The 10,559-nt window shown below is 41.1% G+C and overlaps 1 pseudogene; it reads left to right on the top strand.

The window, feature by feature from the left end:
* Positions 1 to 482: 482 nt before the first annotated feature.
* Positions 483 to 3,757, top strand: LOC103078222 (malectin pseudogene; annotated as a pseudogene).
* Positions 3,758 to 10,559: the final 6,802 nt, after the last annotated feature.

Genomic DNA, 10,559 nt, shown 5'->3' with positions numbered 1-10,559 from the left:
TATCCCTCCTATGTTGTCTCTTTTCTCCTGTTGTACAGGCTTACAAAGTACACTATTATTGGCACTGCTCTTAGTCTCATGTTACCTGTAGGTTTGATGGCAATTGGCCCTGGTGACTCTCAGGCATTGTTTTCACTGTGCCACCCGTGCAGATTCACTGAGGTCAGGTCCCAGGACTGCAGTAGTCATGCACCTGGACCCACTGTGGGAGCTATGGAGGCATCTCAGACTCTGGCCTGGCCCAACCCTCATGTAAGCATGTCCACAAAGCTCACAGCTGCTAAAGCCAGACCTTTTCCAACTGCAGGAGCACTTGTTGTCCTTTTGGATGTTTCACGGGTGCTGAATTTAGGAAGCTGTCAGGGGAAGTGTAACTGCATGGTTTATACATCTGTAGGGAGAGAGTTCAGCCCTTCTTCTGTTGTCTCACAGCCCCGGGGCTCAGCTGTGGTTTCAGCCCCACTTCTTCATGTGTTCCTGCCATGGAGTCTGCTCTTGAGGTTGCCACAGCAAATGAGCCTATCAGGCAGGAAGGAGCCAAGGCAGCAATTGGGGCAAGTGGGCCACCCCAGGCAGGAGGATGCTGGGGTAGTGATTGGAATGTGCAAGCTTGTCTGGGAGCAATCGGGGCAAGTGGGTCACTCAGGCACGGTGGGGGGAGGGAGGAGGAGGTGATGGCAGGGGCACATGACCCAGCTCCAGTAGAAGCCTTCTCTAGTGCCTGTGGAGGCAGGAGCCAGAGCATGAGAAGAGAGGCTGCAATGGCAGCCTTGCCCTTAGTGTATCACTCAACAATGGTGCTTCATTTCTGTGGCAATCTGGGCTTCCTCCACGAGCATTCCCCTTTGTGGAGTTCCTCATTCACGTCTCCTCACAGACAACAGCAATCTCTTCATCCAGTCTGCTCCCCAAACACCACGTTCCAGCACCCAGCCCCCATGCACACTTGTGGACACCCGTCTGAGGCTGGAGTACACAGGGCCGAGGCATGGACCATCTGTATAGGTCTCAGTCTGTCTTGTCTGCCACCAACCAGTTACTGGGTTCTCCTCTGAGCCCCTAAAGTTCCCTTTCTGTCCCAGTTGATCTTCCCACCAGTAAGGGGGATTTCCCATATGTGAGAACTTCTCCTCACCTTCAGCTCCCTGCCAGGGGAGCAGGTCTCGTCCTGCTTCCTCTTCTCTTCCTTTTCCCTTCTTTCTTTCATCCTATCCAGTTACATTGGGATCCTTCTTGTCCTTTTAGGTGTCTGAGGTCCTCTGCTAGTGTTCATCAGGTGTTCTGTGAGAATTGTTCCATTTGTAGATGTATTCTTTATGCATTTGTGCATGAGAGATGAACTCCACATCCTCCTACTCCACCATCTTGGAATGTCTGAAAGACTTTAAGTTTTAAGTTGACTATTTTGTATTTTATTTTTCATGTAATGGGCCATTATGAATTTTTGGCTGTTCTCAACATTCCCTCTCTTACAATCTCACCTGTTTTCACGGCTTCAGTCAACATCTCCAAACAAATAATTCTACAGTCTTTATCTCCACTTCACTTTCCCTCATAAATTTTCACTTTGTATTTTCAATTGCTTGATGGATATTTTCATCTGGGTGCTCTTACAGTACTTCAAGCTTTTAAATTAAAGTTTTAATCTTATATCCCCAATCAGCTCTTTTTCTAGACTTTACTATTTTCCCTATCTAACAGTTTTTCTGTGACCCAGGTCCAAAACCTGGAAGTCAACTTTGACTCCTTTTTCTTCTCGTGACCCATCCAAGTCCAACTAAACTGTAGTTCAGGAACTTATCATTGAGTACCTGCTTTGGGCTATAGTCTTCTTGACTTGCCAGCTCTTATTATACTCTTCTAAGGATAATTCTCTTGAAGGCATCCTATGGGGATGCCTATAATAATGAGGTGGAAGGGAAATTAACTAAAAGAAGAATGAGGCTAATATTACAGATACATCAAGAAGGATCATGAGAATGGACAAAAAAATTTCACAGATGACTTTAAGAAAGATATAGCAGCAGAGTAGTGAGAACAGTGGTAGTGGATACATGATGATAAAGTGTTATAAAGGTGTGGTATGAAAGTCAGGGCTGGAAATACAATATCTTGAGGATATGAGGAAAAGGCAATACTAGGACTGGGCAGTAAGAGTGGGGCAATCCTGTATATATGTATGATTATAAAACATGTTGATTGGCACTAGACTGTCCAGATTCAAATCCCGGTACCATTATTCCCCACCAGCTCCCTGACCTTAGTCACACAGAGATTACTTCTCTGTCCCTCAGTTTCTTCATGTCTAAAATGGAGATTAATAATACATACCTCAAGGGTTATTGTGAGGATTAAATAAGTTTATATAGATAGAGCCCTACTGTGAAGACAGACCCAAATAAGAGCTGTTTCTCTCAAGAAAAAAATACTTCTGTAGTCCGAGCCAGAGGACCTGAGACATTTTTTGAGCAATATCGGGCATATGCCTTCTTTTAAAAACTAAATCAGGGATTGCCTCATAAATGGACTTGCCTTGGTGTTGCTACATGTATGGTGCAACCCCAAATGACTACATGGTGTTGATAAGATACAGATATTTCATGAAATATATTATCAAAGGTGATTCCTTTTTTTTTTTAAAGGAGCTTGAACAAGAGTCTTTATCTGTGATCGGATTTAATCTGTCTCCTGTTATAATTTGTACCTATTAATTTATTATAACAAAGCAAATTTTCCTAAACATCTAAACTGTGCTAGGCTTTGTGCTCAATGCAAAATAGAGTATCAAAAACTATGATACACAATCTCTGAATTTACAACACAGTCAAGATGTAAATTAAGGGGAGAAAAAATAGCACAGATACTATGTAAATCAAAATATAAAACAGAATTTTGACGGAAGGCTGAGAGGTACAATGTCTGCAGCATCTGAGGCCTATGACCGTGTTTTTCTGAATCTGTCTAGGGTGCCCTAGGTGGTGGAGGCTGACCCCCATGGTGGTCATGCTCCATATCATGTTGGGATCCAGGATGTCACACAGCATTGCTTAGGGTATTGATGTATGTGGTAAAGCACATGTGGACATACATGAGATCTATTTTTCTCAAGAATTCATTGGAAGGTAGAGTCTCAGACTATGGCCTGATCTACATTCCCAGGCTCCAGTCCTGCACTCCTGATCCTGAGACAGATGGAGAGATACAACAAAGAATCCTTCATTGGAAGTACTCATCAGGGATGAAGGGGACTACTCTCTGATGTTGAGATTTGCTGATTTCCTTTGCACAATCCCAAATTTTTGGTGTATAATTGAGTTGCCATGTTTTGGTGAAAGACTCAGATATCTTTGACAGTGTTAGGCACAGCACAACTCATGATGAGATGATCTTTATGAGCATTAGAAAAGGGTAGCTGAGGGCAGGTGCAGGAGTCAACCTTCACTTGGAAACACTACATCAGGTTTGCCAAAGGGGTACAACAATTGCAAAGTCCATGCATTCTACATCATGGCAGGGATGGTGAGTGACATACCAAAACTGTTGCATAATCCATGAAAGAAGAGAAAAAAGGAGAAAGAGAAGAATATAATGAAAGGTCTAATCTCAAAAGACAAACCAAAAAGAATCAGGTTCAGTTGCCATCCTCTCTCCCCAGTCTCTATGTCTCAGACAAGAGCAGCTTCATTTTCTCATTTTTCTGATCTTAGTGGCCTTAGTGATCTACATTCCAGCTGTCTTTTGACTCTGCCATTTGTGAGAGCAAAGTACTATCCAGAATAGGGTGGATGAGTATGGAAAAGGAAACAATATAGTTGGCTTGGGTTAAAGCAGAGGATTAGAAATATGAGTAGTGTAGTGAGCAGTAGATTAAATTAGAGCTCAGAGCTGCTTTGAATTTCAGCCTTTGTTTTATCTACAGGAAGTCACAGCCAGAGCATATTGTCATGAGTTGAAGTCTAAATTGCTTTAAGATCACAAGTTCCCAAAGGGAAAGGACCATGTCTTTGGTGTGTCCTCTCAGAATTTCATGCCTGCTGCACTGTAGGTGTTCAATAAATATTTAATAATAATGAGTTGATTAATTGAGAGCATTCATGTTCCATATGCATGGGTAGAGCCTTCTTTTCATTTTAACTATATTGCTTTAATCATAATTAAATAGTATTTCTTAGATAGAAATTTGATTCATTGTTAAACACACAAGCTGCCTAAGTTTCCAACCTTAAGGTAAATAGCAGTATCAGAGAATAATCCTCTTTACACTGTTGATATATGACTTTGTGACACTGCCTATATAAAATGGAAACAGTGGAATTCTGGAAGGGTACTTACTGAGAGATAGCATCTGAATGGATATTAGAAAGGACTTGTGAAACTGGGGAGGTATTTTTTTTTTTTTTAACATCTTTATTGGGGTATAATTGCTTTACAATGGTGTGTTAGTTTCTGCTTTATAACAGAGTGAGTCAGTTATACATATATATATGTTCCCATATCTCTTCCCTCTTTGTCTCCCTCCCTCCCACCCTCCCTATCCCACCCCTCCAGACAGCCACAAAGAACCGAGCCGGTTTCCCTGTGCCATGCGGCTGCTTCCCACTGGCTATCTACCTTACGTTTGTTAGTATATATATGTCCATGTCTCTCTCTCGCCCTAACACACCTCACCCTTCCCCCTCCCCATATCCTCAAGTCTGTTCTCCAGTAGGTCTCTGTCTTTATTCCTGTTTTACCCCTAGGTTCTTCATAACATTTTTTTTTCTTAAATTCCATATATATGTGTTAGCATACGGTATTTGTCCTTCTCTTTCTGACTTACTTCACTCCGTATGACAGACTCTAGATCTATCCACCTCATTACAAATAGCTCAATTTCGTTTCTTTTTATGGCTGAGTAATATTCCATTGTATATATGTGCCACATCTTCTTTATCCATTCATCCGACGGCGGGCACTTAGGTTGTTTCCATCTCCGGGCTATTGTAAATAGAGCTGCAATGAACATTTTGGTACATGACTCTTTCTGAATTCTGGTTTCCTCAGGGTATATACCTAGTAGTGGGATTGCTGGGTCATATGGTAGTTCTATTTGTAGTTTTTTAAGGAACCTTGGGGAGGTATTTTTAAAACACAACTCAGATTGTATTGCTCTCCTTTGTAAAACTCCCCATAGCTTCTGATAGTTTAGCTCTGTGATTATTGTAGTGTAGGGGTCTCAAATTGAGAGCAAACTGTAAGTGTTAAACATGTGTTATGAGATTAGACAGATCTCTCAGAATTAGGGTTTGTGTGATAAATTTCAAAAAAATGCTGTTGTCCCCTACCTCCAGCCATGTTTTGGCACATGGAAATGTGGACCCAAATTTGCTAGAAATTCTAGTTTTTCAACATGAACTGGATATCTGAAATTTCAAGTGAAATCTAATTTTGAAAAGTTGGGCCAAATTTATAAAACACAGTTTATGCCAAGCAAAATATATGTGCATGATAGTACTATCAACTAGCTGAAATTTACCTCCTTTGGGATAAAACCTAGGCCAATCTACAATTGGTGTCAGTTAACTTTATGTCATGATTTCTGGCATAGGGATAAAACTGTAGGAAATGTAATCAGTGTTGTGAAAAGCAAATGCCCAAGTCAAAGGGTTAAATATATAAGTGGGAAGTATAGAAAGTAGTATCAAGGCCTAAGGATAGAAGATTAAGGCAGGAGAGCTCTGTGGAACATACAGTACATCACAGCAGCAAAAAGTGGTCCATGATGCTATAGATTCCTTAGTAATTTTCTAAAGCAAAAAGCCAATCTAATGAAAATGCCTTTCTTCAGTACTTAACATGTATGGTCTCTAATCAGGCAACTTCATCATTAATATTCATATATGAAGAGGCAAAATAACTAAGAAGGAGTAAGAGCATACTATTAACCAAATTCTCAGAATAGTATTCATCTCTTCATAGTGTCAAGTGGAAATATTGGTCATAAGGAATACAGGCTTACTGAGTGGGGTACAAAAGTTTACTTCTTGGTGAGTGTCCCCAGAGAGCAACCTTTAGCACTTGGGAAATAAGACATAAATACTTAACATAGAGAATAGTATTAAAGAATATCTAAAGCAAATTCAAAATGAGAAGTATGTCCAGTCAACAGTGGGGAATTTCAGAAGCTCAGAGAGGAGGACAGCACTTAGGTATGATTAGAAAAGCTTTCAGAAAGGAGGCAGTACTTAAATGAAGAATGGATTCATACAGTCTTCATTGATTCATTAATTCAACAAATATTTATGGAATGTTAGACGTTGTTCTATATATTGGAGATATAATAGAGAAGAAAATAATATCTTCATGGAGCTTATATTCCAGTGTATAAAAATAAACAATAGCGCTTCCCTGGTGGTGCAGTGGTTGAGAGTCCGCCTGCCGATGCAGGGGACACGGGTTCGTGCCCTGGTCCGGGAAGATCCCACATGCCGTGGAGCAGCTAGGCCCGTGAGCCATGGCCGCTGAGCCTGCGCGTCCGGAGCCTGTGTTCCGCAACGGGGAGAGGCCAAAACAGTGAGAGGCCCGTGTACCGCAAAAATAAATAAATAAATAAACAATAAACATGTTGACAAATAAATAATTTCAGGTATTTATTCATGCTGCAAAGAAAATAAAAGACAATAGAAGGGACTAGTGTGGTATTGGAGCTTAAGCATCTCTTAAGGCATTTATTACCTATGTGATGGAAAGGAGCCAGAAGGTAAAGGTCTTAGAGGAAAGCATCTCACAAAGAAAGAATAGAATAAAAGGAGGGAATGAGTTTAGTGGGTTAAAGAAAGGAGGTAGGAGAGGGTAAAGTTATGAGATGACATTAGAAAGGTAGTCTAGGATCATCCAGCAGCATCTAGAGATGTAGTAAGGATTGGAGTTTTGTTCTATTTTTAATAGACAGCCATTGGAGTGCATTAGGCAGAGGAGAGATATGATATGAATAATATATATATATATTTATTTATTTATTTATTTTTCTGTACGTGGGCCTCTCACTGTTGTGGCCTCTCCCCTTGGGGAGCACAGGCTCTGGACGTGCAGGCTTAGAGGCCATGGCTCACAGGACCAGCCACTTCACGGCATGTGGGATCTTCCCAGACCGGGGCATGAGCCCGTGTCCCCTGCATCGGCAGGTGGACTCTCAACCACTGTGCTACCAGGGAAGCCCCATGAATAATATTTTTAAAGAGCACACTGACAGTTATATGGGAAATTGACTTGAAGGACAAAGAATAGAAGTAGATAGACTTCCTAGAAGATGAGTGCACCAGGCAAGGGATTAAAATGTCCTGACTTGTATTTTAACAGTGATGAATTTTATACAAGTGCTATGACAAATAAATAAGATGGGACCACGAAAGAGAGGATTTTGAATGCCAGATTTGGGGAACTAATTCAATTCTTAAAAGAGCGTTGGGGTTCCTGACCACAGGATTGGTGTGACAGTTGAGAAATAATTTTCTTGACTGTTTATTACTTATTTCACTCCCTTAGAACATAAAGTTTATGAGGAAATTTGTCTTATTCTCCAGTACCCCATTATGATCACTAGCATCACCACAAAACTATATAAGTATATTAAAGAGAGGCACAATGCTAATTTGACTTTGAACACATAGTTATTAGCACAAAGTAGGTTCTCAAAGAGTGATGAATAAGTATATGAATGAATAATGTATTGGATGAAACAAATTGGATTTAATGGAGAGATAATAGAAATGTAACAGGCAATGAGGTAGCTACAATAATACAGATTTGAAGAGCAAAGGGACTAAACTAATGAAAGAACAAATGGAGTAGAGGAAAAGAAAACAATCTATATTTTGAAGAGAATCAACAAAACTTGGAAAGAGGGATGGCCCACTGATCATAAAAGATAAAATTTGAGCAAGAGGTAAAAGATGACTGTAGCAGATATGGCAGATAAGCATGGCATATCCATTCCACACACACCCCTACTCCATTCTCTTTCCAGTTTGCTATCCTAGTCTGTAGAGATAGGAAAACTGAAAATCACATTTCCCTGACACCCTTGCATCTGGGGTTCTGGGTGGATAGAGATTTTTCACTGATGTATTTGCATGATATATGAAAGCAGAATTTAAATGAAGGTCACACTGCTTGTTTTTGACATTTTACTGGCAAACATAGCCATGGAGGTATTTGGATTTTTTATGTCAGCTTTTAGCAGCAGTTCCAGGGTCTAGTCAATTTGCTTCATGGTTGTCTAGAGTCAGAGAGCAAGGCTTCTTTTTTGCTGATGCAGATTATAGTAGGTTTAGTTGTGGTCCCAGTGCTAACAACAGTAATGGCTTCTGAGTTACAGCAGTTTGCAGATGATGGTGACTTTCAGGTCATGTCAGCACATGGGTATGGTAGTATTTGCTACCATGAAAAAGCAGCAGCTTACTTGGCAGGCAAATACAGTATGATGGTCTTGTGGGTTATTCATGAAAGATCAATATATCAATATATTTTATTTCTTCAGCTTTTGGAGTGATTCTATAAGTTATTTATCACCCTGCAAGATAAGGAGAAGACATTTTCTTTCCTTAGATGAGATGAAATAGGCAGTATGATAAGAGGGAAGCAAAGCCAAGATAGGATAAGAAAACTTCAGCACACATCCACAGAGCAATAAGCAAGTATAAATGAATTAACATCCTGGGAACTGAGAACAGAAGATGGCTGCACCATCAAGGAGGGCACAGGAAGCAGTCAGTGCCCTGCTAAGAAGTGAGAGCTTCCAAACAGAAAGATCCATTGGAAAGCATTCCCATAACTGTTTAGGTGACTTTGAATGGTCTGTGTACATGTTTCGAACATTGTCAAAAAGAGGAATCATGGGATTAAGCCACTGGATACAGTGCCTGTTTTGTTTGTGAGCCAGGACTCCAGGGGTAGGTGCCAGCATAAAACAGCAGAGATGAATGGAAACACACACTAGGTACAACAAAATGCAGGGCATCCTGGAGGCTGCTGTTAGAAATAGAGGGGCAAAAATGCCTTCCCCACAGAATCTGAATGGTCTAGGAAAATCCCAGAGTGAGCTGTTGGAAATGGTTTTTTCAACGGAACATCATAATGATTTGCAGAGTCATGGAACTATCTTGGGTGTAGTAATGTCCTGGGTTTCCAGACAGCTCTCGGCAAACTTAGACGAAAGATTAGATAAGAAACAGTACAATAAAGTAGAATAGAAAAAAAGGAGAGATATATATGACCATGAATCTGTGGGAGTATTTTGCAAATGTTTATAATTTTTTTCATTTAATTCATTTGGTATGCATTTATCCTTTTTCTGTATTTTCACACTGACATATTTCACAAAGCACATAAGAAATAGTTATGCATGGCAGTGCTTGAGGACAAGATGGTGGGGTAGAAAGAATTGAGTTCACCTCCTCTCACAAAAACACCAAAATCACAACTAACTGCTAAACAACAATCAACAAAAAGGACTGGAACCTACCAAAAAAGACATTCTACATCCAAAGACAAAGAAGAAGCCACAACAAGATGGTAGGGAGAATGCTTTTTCCATATAATCAAATCCCATACCTGCTTGGTGGGCTACCCACAAACTGGAAAATAATTATATCACAGAGGTTCTCCTACAGGAGTGAGAGTTCTGAGCCCCACTTCAGGGTCCCAAGCCTGGGGGTCTGGCATTGGGATGAGAAGACCCCAGAGCATTTGGCTTTAAAGACCAGCAGGGATTCAGTGCAGGAGCTCCACAGGACTGAAGAGTATAAATGCAGGATATTAGAAATACATTTGAAATTAAGAGACCAAAAATTTAAAACAATTTTGTACATATAGAGACTGAGAAAACACAAGGTTTCATGTGCACTGGGACACAGGACAAAGCAGTGATTCCATAGGAGCCTGGGCCAAACCTACCTGTGGGTCTTGGAGGGTCTCCTGGGGAGGTGGAGGCTAGCTGTGGCTCATTGTGGGGACAAGGACACTTTAGGCAGAAGCCCCAGGGAGTATTCATTGGCATGAGCTCCCCTGGAGGTTCCCATTTTGGTACCAATATGTGGCCCCACTCAACAGACTGTGGGCTCCAGTGCAGGGACACCTCAGGCCCAACAAGCAACAGGGTGGGAACAGAACCTGACTCATCACAGATAGGCTGCCTAAACTTACCCTGAGCCCACAGCTACCTCTAAACACACCCCTTGACAAGGCACTGCCTATGAGAGGGACAAGACCCAGCTCCACCCACTAGGGGGCAGTCACTAGTCCCTCCTACCAGGAAGCCTGCACAAGCCCCTGGATCAATCTCATCCACCAGGGGGCAGACACGAGAAGCAAGAGGAACTACAGTCCTGCAGCCTGAAGAACAGAGATCACAAACACAGAAAGTTAAACAAAATGAGACAGCAGAGAAATGTGCTCCAGATGAAGGAATAAGATAAAACCTCAGAATAAGTAAGTGAATTAGAGATAGACAATCTAACAGAAAAAGAATTCAGAGTATTGATAGTAAAGATGATCCAAGGTCTCAGAAAAAGAATGGAGTC

Source organism: Lipotes vexillifer, unplaced genomic scaffold (assembly GCF_000442215.2).
Source record: "Lipotes vexillifer unplaced genomic scaffold, Lipotes_vexillifer_v1.1 scaffold36, whole genome shotgun sequence".
Classification (NCBI taxonomy): Eukaryota; Metazoa; Chordata; class Mammalia; order Artiodactyla; family Lipotidae; genus Lipotes; species Lipotes vexillifer.
Note: the sequence above shows the minus strand (reverse complement) of the source record. Positions and strands in the feature narration are given on the sequence as shown.